This window comes from Ostrinia nubilalis, chromosome 13, assembly GCF_963855985.1.
Source record: "Ostrinia nubilalis chromosome 13, ilOstNubi1.1, whole genome shotgun sequence".
NCBI lineage: Eukaryota > Metazoa > Arthropoda > Insecta > Lepidoptera > Crambidae > Ostrinia > Ostrinia nubilalis.
The window spans coordinates 3,259,913-3,284,387 of record NC_087100.1 but is presented as its reverse complement, the minus strand read 5'-3'; the positions used below and the strand labels follow the sequence as shown (position 1 = coordinate 3,284,387).

General features: G+C 35.6%; 1 protein-coding gene across 1 annotated transcript in view; it reads right to left on the bottom strand.

Annotated features, from left to right (window-relative positions):
- Positions 1-11,292, bottom strand: part of LOC135077452 (prolactin-releasing peptide receptor-like) — a 101,119-nt gene extending 89,827 nt beyond the window's left edge. Inside the window, exon 1 of the mRNA XM_063972001.1 lies at positions 11,049-11,292. The gene's annotated coding sequence lies outside the window, so the exon portion shown is untranslated. The remainder of the gene's footprint in view (positions 1-11,048) is intronic.
- Between the last annotated feature and the right edge of the window lie 13,183 nt (positions 11,293-24,475).

The following is a 24,475-nucleotide window of genomic DNA, read 5'->3' as shown; positions in this document are numbered from 1 at the left end:
ATCGATTGGAAACATCGGAATTGCATTTGAAATGCATGCACGATGTAATAATAGGTAGGTAGCCCATTTTATTAGCAAGTAAACGTGTAATATCGTTGGTTAAGTTCAACCTTAGGTAGAAAAGGTTTCCTGGAAAACACTTTGTAAAAGTGTGTAATTTTGGATACGAATTTGTTTTTGGCGGGCTTTTACTATATTTTTAGCGTAAGTACCTAATACATACAAAGATTGTAGTAAATCATAATTATAATATACATTTAATTGTCTGAGGGATTAGTGTGAGTTTACATCACTAGTGACTACGTAAAAATGTGACATTCAATGTACGACGGATTATACAGCGCCCCTAGCGGAAACTTTCAAGAACAAAAATTTTCATACATATTTTTAACGCAGTCGATGTCGAATGCAATTAAACTCACACTACGCCCACTGTAAATCCTTAAATTGTAAATTTAAAATGTCAAAAAACATTTATGTTATACAATTGTACCTTTCAAAAAATCACTAGAAGTTTTCTCTCGTTGCTGAAAATGTTTTTTCCTCAAAAAGAATCTATATTTATCATCGATTTACGATAACTCATGTAAAACGAAGATTCCCCTTGATAAAAATACAGGGCGACGAATTTATATGAAAAATTTATGAAACAGCAATCTGTCTTGCAATGACATGTATGACTGTAATCACCGTATGAATAACAAATTACCAATATTACTTTCATATTTCACAACAAAATCACTCCCAATGGTGTATAACTGGGTATGTATAGGTAGTTATGTCTTTCATAAATATTGAAATATAAATTTACTGTTAACAAAATAATTAGATGAAAATGAATACTTCAGCAGTTACAACCGCAACGCAACCCCTCAAAAACATTTTCACCTTCAAAATCCAATCAGTTTTCGATTAAACATAAACAGCTGTTAGCTGAATATCAAATTATCCATTATAAACATAAACATATTTTGTTCAAATGATTAAATAATAATGACCTTCAGCCTCCGATTTCTATGCAAGGACACGTATCGAATAATATTTTTATGCCAAATGTTAAAATTTGCATTTTAATTTGGAATTTCCACAAAAAAATAATAATTTTCCTGAACATGAAAATACATTTCAATAAAAAACAAGAAAATTTAAACGCGTGTAGACAAAATTCTAGATGATAAATTATCACGTAGCGTTTTTTCTGAGAATTATATTTCGGACAGTGTACCTACCATGAGTTTACGTTATAGTCTATCCAATATAGCTTGATTAGAATGACGGCTGTCAAACTAATGTGACTAGTGATGGGTATGTTTCGTACGGTTCACATAGATGTATCGATAAGTTTTCGAAAAAATGATATGAAAAAATGCACCCAATTTTTCTTCATATATCTTTATTCATAAAAATGACAATTATGATTTAAATTTAAAAACAGTAAACCTAGTAGATGTACAACCTAAGTCGTAGTCATTATCATCAGTGTTCTTCAGTGGTTTTTTCCTCTCGCTAGAGGGCGGTGGGCATCTCTTCTAGAGCAACGGTGCTATGAATACCCAAAAAATTACCGGTGATTGATTTCCGATGTTTGATTATTTAAGAATGAAATGTTTTTTGGTTTTTAATAGTGAACATTTAGAAAAACGTATAACTCGACTTAAATATGTTAAAAAATTAGTTAGAAAAAAAATTTGTTAAATATGTTAAAAGAATAGTTTTAATTTAATATGACATTTGTCGATATGTCCCAACACTAACATTTTTGTAACTCGAGATAACCTTGTAGAGACGTCGTTAATACTCTAGCTTGATTTTTATGATTTCGAATTACTACTTATTGGTGTAATTTAACGCTGCATTTACACGAAATTATCATTTTTATTGGAAGCACTGTCGTCGAAAATATTGTTTGTAGGTCAGACGTGAATTATTTCTTGTCCGCCAATATTTAGCTCTCATTGATCGCTACTACAAAGTTATGTCGTTACTTTTGATGACAGCTGTCATTCTAATCAAGCTATATTGGATAGACTTATAGGTGTGCTCGCTAGCGAGTACGTCAAAAATCTCTATGAAGATTTTGTTTCTTGAAAGTAGCCGCTAGGGGCGCTGCACAATATGTCATACAATTAATGTCATTTTTTTACGCAGTCGCTAGCGAGCACACCTATCGTAAACTCATGGTAAGCACACAGTTCTCAAAAACGATTCAGTATGACACGAGGGCAGTATTTTAATCAGAGATGGAAAAAATTTGAGTCCTCTCAGGCTAATCCAGGCTAATCCAAATGCACTTGCGACAAAAAGATTCAATAAACAGAACTCAAGTCTTGGTACAAAGAGTTAGCTCGTACCTACTTAAATCCAATCTTGATATATTAATTTTGATGGCGTCATTGTTTTTTATTAAAGCTAGTATTATTCCCGTTTTCATCATCAATCCCTAATTTTTAAGTGACTGCTTTGAAAACAAAATTCCTGTTAAATGTTACCATAGGGGTCACTTAAAAGTTAGGGATTGATGGTGAAAACGGACATTAGACTCATAAAACTTGAGACCAAAGACTAAGGTCTGTATTACAGAATCAAGTTCAAATCTTGTTCAATCTCAACTCTCAAACTAAGATTGGGGGTTTTGATTGGTATAATTCAATATTTAGGCAAATCACCGGGTACAAACTATAACTGAGATTGATACTTTTCAAGTGTTGTTTTGTAATACGGACCTAAAAGACAGCCTTTTACTGCGCTAGTTATAATGGCGTGTTTGCCCAAACCATTGTCGCCAAATATATGTAAGCCGGCCAATTTGATAACGTATCAGGGATCAGGGATCGTATCATGGGATTACTCGTATCTCCGCTCAGAGCCGGCATTTTTTATGTTTTTGTTTACAGCCAAATTAGTCACGAGTGTAGTGCTTAAGTGGTGTCACCCATGAGATCAGTGCATCTAGACAACGTGAAGATAATAACATTCAATTTCCAGATAATAGTTGCGAAGTTAGGTGCATAACAGGAGATATGCAGATTAATCGAAAAAAACTGGATTGAACCGAATTTGAATTTGGAAAAATTTAGTCTGGGTTGCACTGCACCATCTTACTTTAACCGTGACTTTAACGATAACCGGTGTTTGCTGTATGGAGTTTGACAGATTTTTGATGTATTTAATATAACTTTAACATGATGATTGATGGTGCAATTCAGCCTAAATGTAATGAGAGTCGCTAGAAATCACATTAAAATAGAAAACACCATAAAACATATTTTCAGGATTTATGAATATGTCAATTAGAATAAAATATTTTTAAAAACCGTACGATTTACAACAGAATATTATTATTCGAAGTCTTGATTACTTATACATAAGTTTTAAATGTACCTATTCAGGAAGAATCAGTTAAGTAGGTACCTACCTATTGGTATGGCATGTTCTCTTCTGCTCTGTAGTAAAAATTGCCATAAAAAAGATGTTCTTATCAAGAAAACCTTTGTATTGAGAAGATAATTTATCTACGCTTATAAAGCACTTTAATAGAAAACCGGTTACTTAGTTATTCAGAAAGTTTGATAATAAAACTGTATCATCAAATAAGTAAACCGCATAACCATATACAGGGTGTCCCAAAAAGTAGTGTGAAGCCGAAGCCCAGAGGTAGAACATCCAAGTGATGTTACTACCCAAATCACCCTCATGTATGTTCCGGGATTTTTTATAGTTTTTGGTTATGATTGTTTTAAATTTCTATACTTAGGGACTTTTTTGGTTACTGTGACGCGAATAGTTAGGGCACATGCCTGATTTTTATTATGATTAGATGAATACTAGGCCTAGCTGATTCAGAAGTATTTACATCCATTTAATACTAAAAACATAAAAACTATCAATAGTCACGGTGATTGGGGTAGGCCTAGTGATGCTCTACCTCTGGGCTTCGGCTTGACACAATTTGTTGGGACAGCCTGTATAGACAAACAAGCACACACTATTATCGTTATTATCTTTGCAGCTATCTAGATGTTATTCGCTCTTGAGCGAGATCTGTTTTTCATATTTTTCCGCCATTACCAGCCTTTTGTTATCACAATCATGATTCCAGACAAGACATAATTACTTGCCAATAAATCAAAATAGGCACTCAGTCTGATCAATTCTTATAATTATTATCAGTCATATTTAATTTGGCCTTTTGTCTAGTGTAAGCATAGAGACGTCCTGGGTTCAATTTCTCGGCTAGACCGGTACGCGCATTCCAATCCACTTTATGTATCTATACTTCTGTATTAATATTATAAATGCGAAAGTAACTCTCTCTGTCTGTCTGTTTTGCTTTCACGCCTAAACCACTGAACCGATTTCGATGAAAGGAATAGAGATAGCTTGAGTCCCGGGAAAGGACATAGGATAGTTTTTATCCCGTTTTTTGAAACAGGGACGCGCGCGGTAAAGTTTTTCTATGACACAAAATTCCACGCGGGCGGAAAGCTAGTTCTTTCATAAGTATTCTTCGATAGTAGTTTTGATCCCCGTCTACCACTAGACTGTTGTGGTAAATCCACTTTTGAAACAATCGTAGATAGAGTTTACTTCAAAAAAATCTAGAATTTTCTGTAAAACATGGTTGTTCCCAGCTGAATCCACACAATTAATAAACAAAATATTATGCATAACTCTGCAAATAACGATTCTGGGTAGCTACTGAAAGAAACGTCGTCTACAGGTATGACTAGAGCACGTCAAGTTAAACACTGTAGCATCTTATGTAGTTGTAATTAAGAGCAATTTTGCAACAAAAATGTGTAGTCTGATGTGCTGTCGACTGTACAAATTTAAAAAGGTAAAAGATCTTGTCAAAATGATCTCTGGAACTATTATTTGACCAAATAGAAAGCACCGCTATTTGTAAATTTAATAGAGTTTATGTTAACCCTTTCACGCATATGGGACACATTTGTCCCCACATAGTTTTCACGATTTTCAGTAATACTGGTTAAGTTAAACCATTTGTAGTTTAATATTCTTAAATTTTATTATTACCTTTTATGATTATGCGCTAGAAATTATAAAAAACTCGACTATATGTATAAAAAAATACTGGCACAACATGTGAAAAAAAAATTCGTTAGACGTCAAAATTTAAAAATATTTTTTTATTACTTATCGGCTTTCTGCCACTGTGTTTCTTCCAATTTTACATTCAATGGTAAGTATACTTATCGTTTCATTGCATATTTTCGTTTATCTTCGTACGAGTTAGGAATATTATGTAAAAATCTAATTGGGACACGGGTGTCCCTATATGCGTCAAGGGAAACTTGGTTCTTACTAAGGATATTGTTTGCGTCGTTATAATTTGTATGTTTATATCGATGTTTTATTACAATATTCATACATTTATTTGTAAACCATTTGTCTTCAAATCGACATAAAAATATTCGCTCAGGAAAGACGAAATTTTGGAAGTCATGAAGTCATGATGACTGATGATAGCGACAATGAGGATGGTTTCCTCCTAGATAAAAGGGCGTCTACTACTGCTCTGCTCCCCTGAGGACTTCCACAACGATCGTTTCTGTGCTGCTCGTATACATGAATGTATACGAGAAGCACAGGAACATGAGGCTTGCCACACTGCGTCCTCCTATCCGTGGGCGCCACTTGAGAAATTTTCTGCCCTCACTTCTGCGAGCTGTGCCCTACCCACTGCCGCGAATGTTTGACAATTCTGCGGGCTATGTCTGTTACTTTGGCTCTCCTGCGGATCTCCTCATCAGACTTTCGGTGACTTTGAGCCTTCTCATGAGGCCCATAGTGAAGGAACACGTCTCCGTTCCGCACGCCATCACTGCCAACACACATTGGTCAAAGACTTTCTATCAAAGGTCTTGAGACACTGCGGTATTTTTGATAAGAAGATGTCGCGAAGCTTCTCGGATGTTGTCCCCCCGAGTAAGATTCAACGATTGTAGTCACGGCACGGCTGAGACCTTGGAAGACCTAGAATCAATGCTTTATGGCCTCAGTAGAGGCTCTCAATAAATGGGATTCAAAATAAATAAGGACAAGACGAAAAAATTATGTCAAATATCCGTGTTACAGCACTCCTTTGAAGGTCTACACTCAAAGTTGTTCTTGGAACAAACAGTCAAATTAGGTAGGTCTACTAACTTCAAGAAAGATGTCTATGATGAGATGAGGATCAAACATAATAATACGTATCTATTTTAAATTTCTTATTATAAATATTAATATTATGCTTATTGATTAAATTTCATTTGTAGTTTTAGTGTGGTTTGTATTTATTTTGCAACAAAAGCGTCGAAGTATTTTATTTCCAATATATGAGGCAATGTATACCTTAACGCATATAGGGACATATGTGTCCCCTACTGAAAAACACTGAAATACATAGCACTTATATTTTCTGTACTACTTTTATGTTAAATTAGACTAAAATAAATAGATATAACTAAAGAAAAAATAATTTTATGGTTTGGATTAGTTATAAGCGTGTAAGGGTTAAGACCCGCATATTCTGAAAAAAACAGCCGCTTATTTTTTTCCACGAAAAGTAGGTATTTTTGTATTTCTAGACGGGACTGTATCTCTAGGAGCACTTATGGCAAATGAGAATTATAAAAACCTACTTGGGAAGGAATGTAAGACCCTACTTAAATAGGTATTTTAACAAGCTCACATGCTACTCGTATTTTCAGTGCTGAAAATTCTTTTGCCTATTCTAGATCATTAAAAATAATTACTATGTTTCAGAAATTTAATAGGCTTAGGTATTTTGCTGTAATTGTGTTTTTTTTTACTCTGCAGATGTCATTAGATTTGGGCTTGAGTGAAAAATAAGAAACATAAAAACTTTCTTTGCCATTTTTTAGTTGAAATAAAAATTTGAGAATAGTAATTAATTTCTTGTTGAGTCTGCATTTATTTGGCATGGTCATTAGTCAAACCTTGCCACAGTAAAACAACAAATAATATCTATACATTAACTGAAACTAAGTTCAATAAATAAGAAAATTGCCTCTTCCGCGTTTCCTTGACATTCTAGGTTCCTAAAACCCCTTTAAATTGACAAAAAATCCCAAAATAACCTAAATATTAATACCTCCAACAGCATAAAACCTATAAGTTGATTAAAAGAATTAAAGTAAACGAGGAAATTTTCCTGTCTGATATAATTGCGAGTGGTGCCGTGCTAAATAGCGCCTTTAATAGCCTAATCGCATGTTTCTTACAGCCCATAAAGTAAAGATAAATTACTGTATCGTAAAAGTGTCCACATTACTGCTAATTTCACCGATAACGTCCGAGTGATGACATTTTATTTGGAAATGATATTCTGTCTATCAAGATCGTTGAATAATAGATATTATTACCTAATTCTGTCGCCATAACAACAATGTTAACATTGTTGTGTTCCGGCAGTCGTAGGTAGTAATATAACCAGTTCCTCCGTGGTTGAGGATTCCGGGTGAAGCTCGCTTCCACCTTCGGCATGATCATCATTTTCTATCACGCAGGCCAAAAGCTTCCTCGTTGTGGATAAAAAAAATGTTGGTACTTGTCGTGTAAATAAACTCTTTTGATATGGAGATAGATAATCGATTCTATTCCCAAATAGGCCAAAAATAATTATTGATTTTATTTTCTATAATGCAGGCTTGAATCAACATTCAATTTTGTCTAAATATGTGATAGATCTATACCTAAATCTGGGTCAAGCAAGAAAACTAGGCTTATAATGAAACTTTTTCTTGGAACCAATATAAAAATTGTGAAAAACAACTGTTACTGACAATATCCTCGTTTCTTTGTACGAACGGCCGAAAACGAGTTCCAATTTCGGTGTTTTTCCTATAATTTCAACACAAACGGTAGCAATCAAGTTTTTATCACTATTAGAATAAATTGATTCTGAGTATTTTTTAAATAAAACAAAACTACGAGTAATTGCCTCGCGACTTTCATAAACATTAAAATGTTTTCGGTTCAACTTAAATACTTCTTTTCGAATTAAGGGTTACCAGGAAAAAACAAAATCGTTTATTCAAATTCGTCGGGCCATCCCATTCTGATTGCATCAAAGTTGAATTTTATTCTCAAATACTGTTGATTTTGCCATGAATATTAGATTCATTGTACAAAAATATATATTCAAGGGATTGTCGGATGGACAAGAGACCTGATTTAATTTTACACCCTTTGAATTTTCAGGCTTTGAGCCCTGTTCCTAAAAGTCGACGGCTGATCGGTGAACTCGACTCTTTCTAGGGGTTACTTACATGCTCAAAAGTTGATGCTAGATTGGTTTAATTACTTTATTGAAACTATTTATTATTATTTAAGATAATGCGAAAGTCTAGAAGTCAACATCAGTGTGCTTACCATGAGTTCACGTTAGGTGTGCTCGCTAGCGAGTACGTCAAAAAAATCTATGAAGATTTTATTTCTTGAAAGTAGCCACTAGGGGCGCTGCACAATCTGTCATACGTTTAATGTCATTTTTTTACGCAGTCGCTAGCGAGCACACCTAACGTAAACTCATGGTAAGCACACAGTAGGTGATAAAAAATACATAAATTTTATTTTTTTGCAAGTAGGCTTTAGGCAGTATTAACTCTACCATTGCTTCGGGACCATAAATGAGCTAAGAAGAAGCAACGCAAGAAACTCAGTCATTATTGAAATAATTGAAAATGATCATGATTGTTTTTATGATAAAAGACAGGTTTTTAATTGGTATGTACCAGCTTAAGTATGTTTTTGGTAATTTTCACACTAATCCCTTCCCACATAACGTGGGTGTAAGTTTGAGTGCTTATAATGCTACGAATGTGCCCGTAGCACGTAGCACTTTTGCTACGAGACAGCTACGAGGATGTGCTTTCTGGAAGGATGTGTGATGTTTAATGATAACAAATGAATGTGGTTCACTATGAAATTAAAACTTAATTTTGCTTTAAGAAGAAATAGGTAAGTACTGCAAAAATCGTCACTATAATCAGGCTGTTTTTCAACAGTATTTTTTTATTCATAATAAATTATGTTTATTAAATCAACAATTCTACATTGTGGACTGAAGGCTTTAAATCCGGGCTAAACAGTTTTACATTTTCACACATTGTGTTGTACCCTACATAATCTAACAATACAGACAGACCCTTTTCATAAAATCACTAAAAGATTGAGTAAGATATAGCTGCATGATGGATTGACTGCCTAAAGCAGCCGTCTAATCTACCTTGTAGTAAGCTACGAGTATTTACTCCATTTCCCAAAGCTCCAAGTTCGATGCTAAATAGAGCTTAAATTAAATTAATTGAAGTCGAAACAGACAGGCACTATCCTGTACCTCTAGCATGAACAATTTCGTCTTCGAATCGTTTAAGTAGTCGACAAAATTCGATACTCAACCTTCGAATTAAACGATAACGTGACAATTTTGATTCTCAAAATAAGTTTCGTGCAACCATTTCTCATACTAAGATCCTTTAGGACACGTTCACAAGGGCGCTGTTGTAGTTTTCGTACTAAATCTTTTGATGGTGATTCGAATAGGTACGCAAACGATTCGAACTCGAAAGTTTTTCGTGCTAGCCGTACTGGTTTCTATGAATTGTCTTAGTGAAATCTAAACTGTAATTGACACTGTATTCCTTAGCGACGAGTTTTAGGAAAACAGGTTTCATCTTTTACTTTTAAGCTGAATCTGAAGGTATACAATGACTACATATTATAAAACAAAGTCGCTTCCCTGTCTGTCTGTCCCTATGTATACTTAGATCTTTATAACTACGCAATGGATTTCGATGCGGTTTTTTTAATAGATAGAGTGATTCAAGAGGAAGGTTTCCAAGTTTAATACATTGTACCTGTGCGAAGCAGGGGCGCTACTTTAATAATAATAAATTCTTTATTGACATAATGTGTTACACTAAAACCACAAACATATGCTTATAAAGTGTTCTTACTCACAGGATTATTGGCGTGGATTAAGACCTAGTTTATTCTAGTTATAGTCTAGAGATTAGAGCTATCTTGTAAATAAATAAGATTTACATTGACCTAAATTTCCCTTATGTGCATCAATTTGATATACTCGTAATATATATTTGCTAAGGAGGTAATAAAACACTGCTTGCTTAGATAGAAATAAATACCTTAGAGAGAAGAGTGAATAATGAATAAAAAACATAATACCAGCTGCTATGTTCTTTAAAAATTGTGTCTCTCATTGAAATATTATTTTCGACAGTGTCGGAATTAATTTCCATCTAAAAACATCGTTAACGTCACACAATGATCATAATATTCGTCACAAAATACAAAAACAATTCTTATTTCCTTTTAGTATTGAATTATACAAGATACCTACGAATAAAAATGTTTATTTTTGACATAACTTTTAAACATGTTTTTAAGAAGTTTCTTATCAATGATAAGATAAAACCAAAAGTATAAAATAAACAAAAATAAGTAACAAACACAAGATCACATGAAAGGTTAAATTTTTAACGTCTGTTTGATTTACTTAACGGATTAAGATACTTTCAGGGTGACTTTGACTACACTATAAAGCAGTTAAGTCTTATTTATTAAACTGTTTGTGATTTTAACTAATTAAATAATTGAAACTAAGTGGCTACCTGAAAGAGGAGAGTATCTAAATAAGTCACTCTTAAGTTTTTCCAGCAAACTGCTACTTGAAAGTACGGAATTGCGTTTGCAGTAGTTTAAAGTTTTACTTTAAGTGCTGTTTTATTAAGTCAGCATTTGCTATGTCAATTCAATTTGTAACCGAGAAGTTTGATTTATATTTTTTCAGCTGATATATATATTTTCGTTTTAAATATACTGGCGGAAGGAAGATTTTTATTGCTTAAAAACTGTAAAATTATGTTTAAAAAACACCAGTCCATTAAATTTGTGTATTTTTGTGTTTTTGTATCCCATACATTACTTTATTTAATGTTTTTCCTTATTTACTAACCCACCAAATAGTTTTCCACGTTAATAATAAAGTTTTCACTAACCTTTTCTTTACTCAGGCACTCGTTAAAAGTCACCAAGCACATATAAACTGATACATTATGCAACTAAAAAGTACTTCTTTTACTTTATTTATGTAGAAAAAAAAGTTCCAAAAGTTAACAGTTCACTATTCCGTAGCCGCACTTTTGCAAAAAAAGAAACAAAACTTCACTTTTAAACTTCGAATCAGTTCGAAATATGAAATCAGTTTTTTTTTTAATTCACAGCATAGAGTTCGTATTATTTTTTAAACGCAAGGGCGTTCGACTTGGACCGACAAGTTTGCGCGTAGACCGTAGACTGCGTCCGCTCACCGCGCTCGCCTATAACGAACTGGCTGAAAACTCTGTGGTACCGTGGCGTTCTTTTGGAAATTCGTCGTGGACACGAGGCACAGAACCAAGCTCGATCGCCATCATAATAAAGTTTTTGTAAACAAAGATGTTTGACGTAGGATATTAAATGCTTTAATTAAATGCGCAGTAGAAGAACTAATGGCGAAAATAAGATGATGTTTAACGATTTGGCTGCTTTATAAATTGAGCCCACTCATTCATAAAATGTAATAGTAGTGGCACAAAGCCGTGATCCTACGTTACACGAAATGTCGTAGGTCCAAAGTTAAAGTCCAGATATTAAGTTAGAAAGAACACATTCAAATTATATAGCTAAAGACAGAAAACATGTATCGTCTCTCATAAGTCGGTTTTATTTTGGATAACAAAGTTTGTAATTAGGTAAGAAGTGGAAGAAAAATAAAGATTTTACTATCGTTTTGGCTATTTTATATCAAGGGTTAGACTAACAAAACTATTACAAATTGTCATAAATTTTCCAATAGTTTAAATGCCGATGATTTGAATGCAATTTTGATCATAACTAACGACATTTCGGCTCTAAAGCAAACATAAACATAGTTGCGTTTATTCAAAATGTTCGCCTACAATACCCACGTGTGCGTTAAACACCTATGCCAACAAACACGCTGATTCAATTTATTTTCGCTCCAATTTATGTATGATGATATTAAAAAGAATAATCGTGTTGAATGTAAAGAAATGTGTGAAGAAAAGAATAAATTTGTTAGCATAATATGTATTAGCATTCGGGAATTAATGGTATAGAAAGGCGTTGTGACGTCAGCACATCTAGATAAACTCTGGCTTCTTAAGCAGTTGATATAAGGTTGAATTTGCAATAAAACTGTATAAGTCTGGTGCTGCCGACTACTGTATAAACAAATCTGTATAATTATAAGCAGACGCAGCTAAATGCCGTGTAATGTGAAATTTGTACGCAAACTGACTGTGAATTATACAAATAGGTACACACTACGGCAGATCGAGTAGGCAACTTGCATAGCGCTCTTATTTGTAACGAAATTAGGTAGCTCCTATTTCGTGTGAGTGACTGACATAACCCGCAGAATCGCTAAAATCAAGTGGCAGTGGGCGGGGCACATAGCTCGAAGAGCTGATGGCCGCTGGGGCAGGAAAGTTCTTGAGTGGCGACCACGAGCCGGAAGGCATAGCGTGGGCAGACCTCCCACTAGGAGGACCGACGATCTGGTGAAAGTCGCGGGAGATGCCTGGATCCGAGTGGCGCAGGACCGGTCTTTGTGGAAATCCTTGGGGGAGGCCTTTGTCCAGCAGTGGACGTCTTTCGGCTGATACGAACGAACGAAGGAGCTACAGGTACACGTCATCAGTGGGTACAGAAGACGACATATCAAGGTAAGCAATGGTACCTTAAGTACTTGTAATAGGGCCGAATTTGCAACAAAAATAGGTAGTCTAATGTGCTGTCTGTACATAGGAATGTTTCAACAAGAGGAAAATTACAACTCAGGGTGGAAATGTGTAATCTTGTCTGAACAATTCGACGTAGATTTCAATAGAAGTGTTCCTGGAATCCAGCGTGACAGGGCACTTTGGAACTGTGAGAAATTCCTTCATTCAATTCCATACAGGATGTAAGGGGCAGGTGGGTGAAACTGGAACGGAAAATCCCGAATTTAATGTCAATTTATTTGTTAAGTTTTTCTTCGAACTACGAGTAATAGGAATGTAATTTGTATCTTTAATTCGTTTCAGCCAAGGACGTCCACTGCTGGACAAAGGCCTTACCCAAGGATACCCACGACAACCGGTCCTGCGCTGGTCGCATCCAGGTATAATTTTTCATTAATTTGATTTGATTTTCATTAAATATTGCTTAGAATAATTTTTCAATTAACAATATTGACGGCATAAAGTAAACAGCAACTTCAATGATCTATTCATAATGTTTTAAAGTTTACCTAGCTAAATATTATTACAGAAGATATTGTGTTAATTTAAAGTTTAACCAAACATAATAAATACCACCCGACCTAGTAACCCTATACGAAACTTTTCGAGACGCTAAAACCTGAAACGGCTCAATCAACTAAGAAATTCAATGCCTAAGTTTTTCCAATTTCTCCCTTACACCCTATATTTTCCAACTTTAGTACTGACTTGGGCTAAAGTAACGAATACTTCGCAAACGATTCTTTCATTACCCAGTCAAGTCACGACGAATATTCGACGAGAGATCATTCGAAGTTATTCGTATCTTCGAACTATGGAGCAAGTATTGCGGTTATAATCGCGTGCTGGGCAGTGCTGGCAGCGCGCTTTATGAATTGGATAGTCGGTGTGAAGTCGAGAATCCTTCTTATGCTATTGCACCACCTAACTTTAACCGTAACTATAACGATAACCGGTGTTTTTGTATGGAGATTAACAGATTTTTAACGTTTGTCAAAGTTTAAGTAAGATACTGCAACTTACCCAGCCTTAGTGAACTTTACGATAAGTCTGATCGTCTGAGTGCAAGAATCAGAGTTTTTAACTGTTCAGTAATATAGCAAAAGTAAGTTTAATTAAATAGGCCTTCGCTAAAACTCGCACGGGTGCTCATAGTGTGTGCCCGCCTATTAATGCATGGATGCTCAATGCTTATAATAGTTTTTGATACAGAACCGCGGGCGTTTTAGCAGAGAATCCAAAGGTATTCTAAAGTACGGCCAACTAGCAGCGATACAAAAGGTCGATTCGACTGTCGAACTGACAATCTATTCTGTCTCTTCCCATCTTATGTATTTGTCGTAATGTCTCGTTCTCCCGCTAAAATATGTCAAAGTCAAACGCCTGCTATTCCAAATGACCATGACATTGGGTTTGTTTACATTTGGTATCGCTTCTCGTTGGCCGTACTTTAATCGAATAGTAGAATCGCTCAGACTTTAGTCACTTCTTTAGTGTTGGTGTCGCAATTATGAGGTCATTATACACTGCATACAATATAGTGCACTATATTGGCACTCTATGGCTTTGTCTGCAAACAAAGGCTGACATACACCTATGCGTAATCATGTTGGTCTTTTGCGTCCATGTTGTATGAATAATATAGAAGTAGGTAATGATCGGACGAGGATAAAACGTTGACACGAATTTAATTAAAATGGGATTACTTTCTAATTAAGTATATCCTTTGGCCAATCAAAAAAGATGTAGGCAGGGATATTGTTTCCAAAGCCACTTATCAAAGAAACTCATGAACGACTCGAACCCATAATTTTCACTTGCCAAGCTAACCTTGGGCACATTTTTTTTTACATTTAAGGGCACTGTCTTTGTGGTGTATACTTTACTAGTGGCCCGCGACTTCGTACGCGGATCCCGTTTTACCCCCTTAGGGGTGGAGTTTCGTAATATCCTTTCTTAGCGGATGTCTACGTCATAATAATTACCTGCATGCCAAATTTCAGCCTGATCCGTCCAGTGGTTTGGGCTGTGCGTTGATAGGTCACTATGTCAGTCAGTCAGTCAATCAGTCAGTCACCTTTGAGTTGTAGGTATATATTTAGATAGTCTCGTATTAGGTACCACAGTAGGATTTTCATTTACACCGCATTCTACCTCGCATTGATGAAAATTCGCTCCAGCGTAAAAATAGCTTGAATTAACCAATGCCTCTAAACTTTTGAGGTTTACTTTTAGAAAGAACAAAGTCGTAAAAAGCTCGTAAAGTTTTTCAAGTGAAAAATCATGCTTTTTGAGGAAAAAAGGTTTATTAAAATATTTAATGAAGTAGCCATTCCTTGTAAAAAACGCCTTTGGTTATAAATTCAAATAACAAAATAAGAAAAACCTTCTAAAAGGATACAACGTAGTGAATCATTATTGAACCTGCCTGAGTCGCTCCTAAAAATTTGGATACTGATTGCAAAGTCGCACTAGCTAGGTGAACCGGCGACCTTATAAAGGTAACAGAAAGGCACTGGATGCAGGTCGCTGCCAACCGGCCATTATGGAAATCATTGGGGGAGGCCTTTGTCCAGCTGTGGACGTCATTTGGCTGAAACGTACGAAGTAGGTATGTTTAGGTATCTAAAAGCACATGAAGTTGACATCGCCCTGACGTTTCCAATAAGGAGCGCTTTACGATCTCTTAATATTAAGGGCTTAGGACCCCGCTGCCCCACAGCCCTCGAGATTGCATATAAACTTCACCGGCTAATTTAGCTATAACGCCCTTATGACGCTCTTTATGAAATATTGGCTCAGTTAATTGTATGTTATGAGTGGAAAATTATTTTATTATAATCTAAGATGTTATATTAACGAAATTGCGGACTAAGTATTAATAACAGTACTCGTATATGTTTCAATTAAGTTTGTGCGGTATTGCCTGAAAAGGTTCTGCTGTACTATAATTGCCCAAACTAAGCACTTTGTGGTTATTTCGACTAGCCGTGAACATTTCGCAATGTAACATACGTGAAACTAAAAAGTATGGTCTGCATTAATAATTGCAGACAAAGTGCCCTATAATCTTCAAGTTAATCCTAAATATCTGCTAAGTATAATCTAAGGCCTTTCAGTAATAACTACAGACTTAAAAAACTAGTCTACAGTAGTTTTCTTTGTCTTAAATGAAATTTAATGGTTAACCATTAAACAATTGCTATACGCCCGTATTTACAAACATTAGGTACTATGAGGTCGCAGAGTGCGGGTGACACACGAACCAATCACTTACCTCTACTCAACGCTGTGCGTTCGATTTTTTGCTTCACTTAAGCAAGCATCGTTTCTGATTAGGGGGCGTCCATAAATTACGTGAGACAATTTTGGCGATTTTTCAACCCCCCCGCCCCCCTTGGTGAGATTTGGTGAGATTTTGCCTGACCCCCTCCCCCACCCCCCTAATCTCACGTGATATTTCATAAAATGCCTATTTTGCAATGTCTATGCTTCGAGTCTATTAGATTTATATGAAAAAATCAGTAACCCAATGTCGTGCCACGCGCAGTGCAGGGTTCCGTAGCTTCCCGTCGTTTAGTAAGACAAACAATTGCTTCAACCTAGGACCAGTTTTTTGATTCATAGTTAAAATAACTAATTGTTAAATTTTGCTACTAATGGTTAAATATTAATAAAATGTAAACCAATAGCTAAAAAATGTACTAAAAGTCAAGTTAAACATTGTTATAAAAAAAAATCTGTTATTTAACCACTTGTCATTTGACATCTGTCAAATTTGACTATTGGTTACTTTAACCTTCCTATACCCGCGCGTTGGTCTCTCAGACCGACGAACTAATAATTCGGAGTTTTTTCAAAAAGTATTAGCTCTATGACTGCGGTTTTTAGTAGCTTCATGATTTGTGGCCTGCCATTGTTTAGTGTTGGGCGATCGCTTCTGCCAAGTGTATGTGTGTCACTTTTTGCTGTTATTCGGTCTGTGAGACCGACGCGGGTATACGTGTAACTACTTCAGGTATGTTACTATTGTTTTATTTTACAATATTACTCAATAAAATGTATTGTCATATTTTAGTGGCGTTTCATATCAATTAAGTATTACTGTATTTTATTATTATTAATTTGTTTTAGCCATTTTTGTCGTCATAATGAACGAAAAAAGGATAAGGGCGCTGTTAGAATGTGAAGATTCGGACTCCAACTATGATGACCAGAGTGAAAGTGATGAGGTGGTGGATGATTTAGAAGTGCAGGAGAACAACACCGATTCTGAGCAGAAGGGTGATTTGTCACATGCAAAAAGTATTTTCAACCGACTTCAAAAAAGGAGGAGGTTCTCAATTCGACCCGTATGTTTTTTTTTTGTTTTTTTTTTTTTTTTCTATGTTTGTTACGCGATAACTCCGCCAAATATGAACCGATTTGAACAAATCTTTTTTCGGCGTATAGGTAATACCTCAAGGGTGGTCCCATTTAAATTTAATAATAAAAAAACAACCCCCAAGGGTGGAAAATTGGGGATGAACTTTTTTATACGCAATATCTCCGCCGATTATAAACCGATTTGAACGATTATTTTTTTGTTGAATAGGTATTATCAAAAGGGTGGTTTCATGCGAATTTGAAGAAAATATTTCACCCCCAAGGGTGGAAAATTGGGGATGAACTTTTTTATACGCAATATCTCCGCCGATTAATTATGAACCAATTTTTTTTGGTCTCAATGTACTGCCTACCTTCAGTGGTAACATCAAGGTAATAATTAGTTAACTAAAAAGCAAGAAATAAGTAAAATTTTATAAAAAAAAATAAAACCGACTCCAAAAAAACCTACACTAAAAAGTAGAAAAATAATTACTAATAATTACCTACTTATTTATTAGGACGAATTATTAATATTTATGTAGGTATACCATGATTGATACTTTTGGAGTCGGTGCAGGCAAACTTTACATGTTTCATAATCTTGGCACCGACTCCAGAAGTATCAATCATGGTATACCTACATAAATATTAATAATTCGTCCTAATAAATAAGTAGGTAATTATTAGTAATTATTTTTCTACTTTTTAGTGTAGGTTTTTTTGGAGTCGGTTTTATTTTTTTGTCATTATACGAGCATGCAGTTATGGTATGTTCCGGTTATTATTCCACTGAAACCACTAGTGATAAATACTGTTTTGTTCTTTTATATTACTAAGGATACTTCCATTTATTATATTTTATAGTATTTTTTTAGGCTTCAAAAGAAAAAAACGTTTATTTTTGTTATTAAATTTAGACTGATGTAAAATTTTGTTTAAATTTTAAGTCTGATTTAAAGGCCGATTAAACCAAAATATCTATAAATATAAAATTTGTTTTAATTTTTTTATGCAATTAATACCTTAACGTATAATTTAAAGCAAATTATAGTACAATACAGTACACAATTACACTATAAAACACGAGCTCAACTTTCGGTCTGAGAGACCGTGCGCGGGTATATGTGTAATGCTTTTTGGCGCGGGTATACGAGGGTTAACTACAAATATAGATGACCCACGATGAACTGTCCCACCAAACTCAATGACAGGGGGGCGCTACCATCGTTCAACTATATGGTTTCCAACATGGCAAAAATCTGAACCAGAGATCCGGTATTGACGGTGGCGCCCCACTGTCAATGTCATGCATAGGACAGTTCAGTATTTTGGAACTATACATAATATTTTCATACGTATGTAATGTCATTTTTTAGGGTTCCGTAGTCCTGAACCCTTATAGTTTCGACATATCTGTCTGTCTGTCCGAGGTTTCGCTTGGAAACTATTGGTACTGGGGAGCTGTAATTTTGTGAAGGTATTTATATTAGTCACGCCGACAAAACGGTAAAATAAAATGTTCATAAAAAAAATCTAGGGTAGCTCCCCTGCATGTAAAGTGGGGATGAATTTTTTCAAGGAAAACTATAACGGTTAAGATACATTACTTAGTTTAATAGTCATTTGACTCATGTATTATACAATTTCTTAAGCAGTAAAAATTCCTTAGAAGAAAATATGAAAAGTGACTTTAGAGTAATTGCTTGCTTCTGAAATATATTGTGGTAACGACAGACAACTACGGAACCCTACACTGCGCGTGGCACGACACGCACTTGGCCAATTTTTTACGCAATAGCGATGCCGATGACGTTTTTTTTTAATTTCGAATTTTCTTAATTTCGACATTTATTCTGCATCTTTAGTGTTCACAAATGCAGATGGAGGCATTTTTAGTTTAATTTGATTAGACGGTTTAGAATAAATTGTCATTATCATCAAAAAAAAAATTATTTTTTTTACTTCAACAACCCAGTTTTCTGGCAATTTTACTCTATTTCTTGCGTGGAAAATTACGTGATATTTTCCGAGACCCCCCCTCTCCCCCACGTGAGATTTAGTGAGGTTTTCGTTGACCCCCTCCCCCCCCTAAAAGCCTCACGTAATTTATGGACGCCCCCTTACGGGTGTTAATGATAGATCGCCCGGTGCTTTGTCCTGCTGGAAGGCTCTTCTGGAAGGACTGGTCTTTTGTTCTAAACGTCCTGCCAGAAGATTATCGCAAGTCCTGCCCGCAGTACGCAATTTGTACGTGTTTGCTTGCTGGTCCTTCCAGCAGTACGGTGACCTTCAAATTTGAACTCATCCTCACCAGAAGTAGTAAACACTTGGTTAGTGTTTATTAAATAAAAAGTCATGTCGTAGAATCATTTTGTTTAACCAGTATTTTACTTTTCTTAATATATTATAAACTTGTTTATCTTCTTTCAACTTAACTAATAGGAACTATAATAAGGAACTTTAAATTAATTACTTTGGTACGTCACTTTGTATTAGAAATTACACCTATCACTTACAATTACACTACAAATTAAAAACAAAAACAAGAAATAAATTATAAATGTTTGATTAGGCTGGAATACTTCACATTCATTATAATATTATCGCCAAAATGTTGCCGACTCCACGCCCGGCGCGTCAAAATGTGTCGCGCGAGCGCGAACGCGCTGCCCCCGTGTATACTCGTGCGCCATCGGGCTCCGACTAACGGTTAGTCGCGTTTTTCGATCTTGGGCACTATTGGGTGAAAGAGAGAGAAACACTCTATTTTTTCGTGTAAATTTGAAATTTGTACAATGTATACTTACGAAACTGTGATCTTTTAATTTTGCGTCCTACCGGAAGTACTTTAAGTCCTGCTGGCAGGACTCCGGGCGATCTATCATTAAAGTCTCGTGTTGAAAGTAGTTACTGTTGCGAAATATCTTGCTCCCATCAGCCATCATTATTCACATTTTGACATTCGATTTTTAAATTTTCTATTTTTTTAAGACTTCGAAAGTGTTATTGCCGGCCAGTATGTTTTTTCACAATAAAAATAAACCTGTAAAAAATCTTTTTAAATTCCTTGTTTTTGTAAGTGCGTAACTGGTGGGATTCCCTTTGTTTTATGGCGAAAGTAAACAAACCGCCTTTATACAACTCACCGCGAAGCTTCAGTAGTACCAACCTAACATTATTTTGCGTCTGACTCTATAAAAAGGAACACAACCTTGGCACTTTAATGTTCAGACAATAGCACATCAGACTTTACATTTCTGTTGCAAGATAGCACTTATTATTAGTCACATAAGGTGCATATTATTGTGCCGTCGTCTGTGCAAGCAGCTCGAGCAGGAATTACATTTTACAGACAGATAGTATTAATAAAGAAAATTAAAAGAATCATGATAGTTGTAGTGGTGAGAAAATTGAAATTGCTCTACCTAGAGGTCATAAGTTTCTTAAGTAGTGCAGAAAGTTGTGAAACTTTTTGGTCTGGTTATTTGTAAGAAAATTATTTTTAATATTTGTTTAATACGGGCTCCAGAGAACATTTTTTATGAATGTTTGATAGCATAGAAAGATATTTTAGAATAGGACTAATTCTTCTGCAATCAGCATCAGCAGTTTGATTCCGAACCCGTTGTCCTATTGTCGTCTCTAACCGAAAAAATCATACAAAAAATCTACATGAACTTCGTATCCCACTAGCAATCTCAATTGGTCTGGTTCCTTTCAGTTTGAGACTGAATACATCAGATCAAAAAAGACAAGAAAGACTCTACAAACGGTAAAAGCTATGAACCAGGGATATCCGTAACCGTAAATGAAACTTTCGGATATCCGAAATAAAAAATATCCGAAACCGTAACCGTAACCGATTTAAAAGTTTCGGATGTAGGCAGTTTAATTGTTTTTTGTACAGCATTATAAGTTAAGGCATAACAACCTCATTTACGTTTATAATGCCATCTAGTATCATTTTTATTTATTACGTTTTATTCGATGTACTATGAATGAACCGTGTGGGACAACTATTGCAAATTGCATTCTAAAGCACAAATATCCGTAACCGTTACCGAAACCGGTATAATATTATTCCTATATTCGTAACCGTATCTATAACCGAAACTACATATCCATAACATCCCTACTCTGAACAACCAATTCACCAGTTCCATCAAGCACTGCCTAAAAAAAGAAAATCTGCGTCCAATCGGACAATCCCAGTAAAACAATCGGAGGGACTCCATCGATTTTTAGTCACAAGATAAAAAACGTGACGCTTAACCTGTCAATGGCAGCGATCGTTTTTGTTTGCACACGTGGGTAAAACAATATGTGGCGATGGCACACGTTCGGGTCGCACGAGTTGGAAGGATTACCCTTCAAATACATTTGATTTTGCCACGATTGAGGGTGTTGACTCCATGTAAGCCAATGTTTCTAGGCGCAACAACTCAAAAAGAACAGTAGCAATTTACTTAATATTTATTACTATATTTACCCACTCTTTATTATCTTCTAAATACTTTTCAGCAATGTTTAAACTGCGATTTATCAAAAAATTGCACATTTTGTCTTGTAAATATTAGCTACATCATTCATAAATTAGGTAAGTAATCAAAACTATACGTTTTATGTGCTTTAAATTAAAATAAACGATGCAGCTGTTATGGGGCGATAAGACGTCTGATATTATTTCCGCCAAAATTAGAGCGATTGATATTTATTATTATCTCCTTAAAACCAAACAAACAACGCTAACGTGACTTGAGTAATGTGCGCAATCTTTTAAGGGCCTGAGAGACCAGAAGACGAATCGAATCGGAATATGATAAGTTGCTAACTTGTAAAAGTAATTTACTAATGGCACATTCATTTCTATCAATCTTGGATTGATATATGTATAAATAGGCTAGAGCCTGTAATGGATTTAAGATGATAATAATAGATTATCATCATAAATATCAGCCCCATGACGTCCACTGGTGAATGCTTGAAAATGATTTCCAGATTGGCCGAACCTTAAATTCGAACTCCTCCTATGTTCTTCTAATTAATTTCGTTGCGGGTCCAATGACAGTTTAACTTTCCACCGGGACAAACTTGACCTTCATTGGTTGGGTTTTTATGGCGGTCAAGCTGTAGATCCTGGCTACACAGGAGTTGCAGTGGTGGGAACGAGAGGTGGGAATAGTCCCGTTTAGCATGGGTCTATTGTTGGGTTCGAAAGTTAATATCGATGTAAACATGCTCTTTATGATAATTTTAATTTATCGCGTTAATAACGCACTTTTTATCAATTTTACTTTATTTTCAGTATTCTTAACTTGTTACATAATTTAATGTAAGTAATAAAGAAGCTTTCACGTACCTTTGACCTCCATTAAACTTAATGAGGCTTTTTAATTATTCATTATACAACATAAAATTTCAATACAAAACAATTAATTGCAAATATGAAATGTAACATGCAGACAATACACGACTCCAATGACGTCAATGGACGACGTGTGCAAATGAATAAGTATTTTTTATTTTGTACATGACATGTTAAATTGACACGATAATAAATAAAAGGAATATTATGATGTAGAGTAAATTTTCTGTAGGTGTGTATGGCTCCAAATGAGGAATATTTATTTATGGACAACCACCAAAGCATATACCGTAAGTTAATAATATACCAGAATACTCTTGAGTGTTACCTTAATTATAGGCTGCCACGACAAATATAATAATTTGAAAAGTTAATACTTTATTGTGGTGGAAAAAATACTGAATGTGTAGATTAAGTTACATAATAGGAGTCTCACATACCTCAGCTTTCGAGCGACATAGACGATGCCCAACAAACGTCAAAAAAAGAATTTGATCAATCCTAATTTTCTGTTTTTTATCCATCAACTTAATTCTTTTTTTGTCTGTTTGACGTCTGTCTAGAGGCGTAAATTCATAGGAATCAGCCAGCAATTTCGCATTCAAATCGTTATGACACGCGGCCCGTGACGCGCGCGATTATACGCACGGGTGCGCGCGAGGGCCTGCGTCAAGCCGACCTTCAATTTATTGTTTTTATCCTCGAATATTTAGATGAGATCTCCTCTTTTAAACTTTTAAACTACTATTCTCACTCTCAATCCTCGTTCCTCCATAGACTAATCATTCCTCATCATTCAGCGTTCAAATCATAAACTATCTTTCATCCGTCATCCTACTATTCCGTTACACACAAAACTCGTTAATCCTACAGATCGGCCGTCCTGCACTTAGTCTGGCCTCAGACTATCTCTAGATCTAACATTATCTGTTGTAACCATAAAGTTAATATTCCTTCAGAATAGAGCAACAACCACAAGCTGTCAAACGAAACCGATTTTAGGATGTCACTGATGTCATTTGTGTGTCAGTTGTCAGGATTATTTCACTGTTTTGTTCAAAATCAATCACTGAACTAGTCACCACGATTCTGAAGCACTGTTTCTCATAAACATCCACTTCATTCACGTAAAATTAGATAAAATCTCAGAGCTCAAATTTTTAGCGTGCCAATAAGTGCTAACGAACTGTCAAATACTTGCAAAAAACTGTTCTGTTAAGGTTTTGTCACGTCGCATCGCGCATCTCTTTTTATCACGCAGTGTTGCTGCTAAGGACATCTCGCTCGCTCAGTCCTTTGTTGCTCTATTCCGCTAGGTACCTATATTAACTTTATGGTTGCAAAAGTAGGTACATAATAAGGAGGTTGCTAGAGCTACGAGTACTATTAGAAGAAAAAGTCACCGATTTTTTCAAATTTTTCCGTCTATTTCTTACTGCAATACTTCAGTTCCGCTCTCAAATCTTACAGTCCAGTTAGGTAGATCCAACTTCGAGAAAGAGGTCAATCGTCGAATCCAACTTGGATGGGCAGCGTTCGGGAAGCTTCGCCATATACTCACGTCCGAAATACCGCAGTGTCTCAAGTCGAAAGTATTTGACCAATGTGTGTTGCCAGTGATGGTATACGGATCTGAGACGTGGTCGCTTACTATGGGCCTCATAAGAAGGCTCAAGGTCACCCAAAGGGCGATGGAGCGGACTATGCTCGGAGTTTCCCTGCGTGATCGAATCAGAAATGAGGAGATCCGCAGGAGAACCAAAGTAACCGACATAGCTCGCAGAATTGCTAAAATCAAGTGGCAGTGGGCGGGGCACATAGCTCGTAGAGACGATGGCCGTTGGGGCAGGAAAGTTCTCGAGTGGCGACCACGGGCTGGAAGACGTAGCGTGGGCAGGCCTCCTAC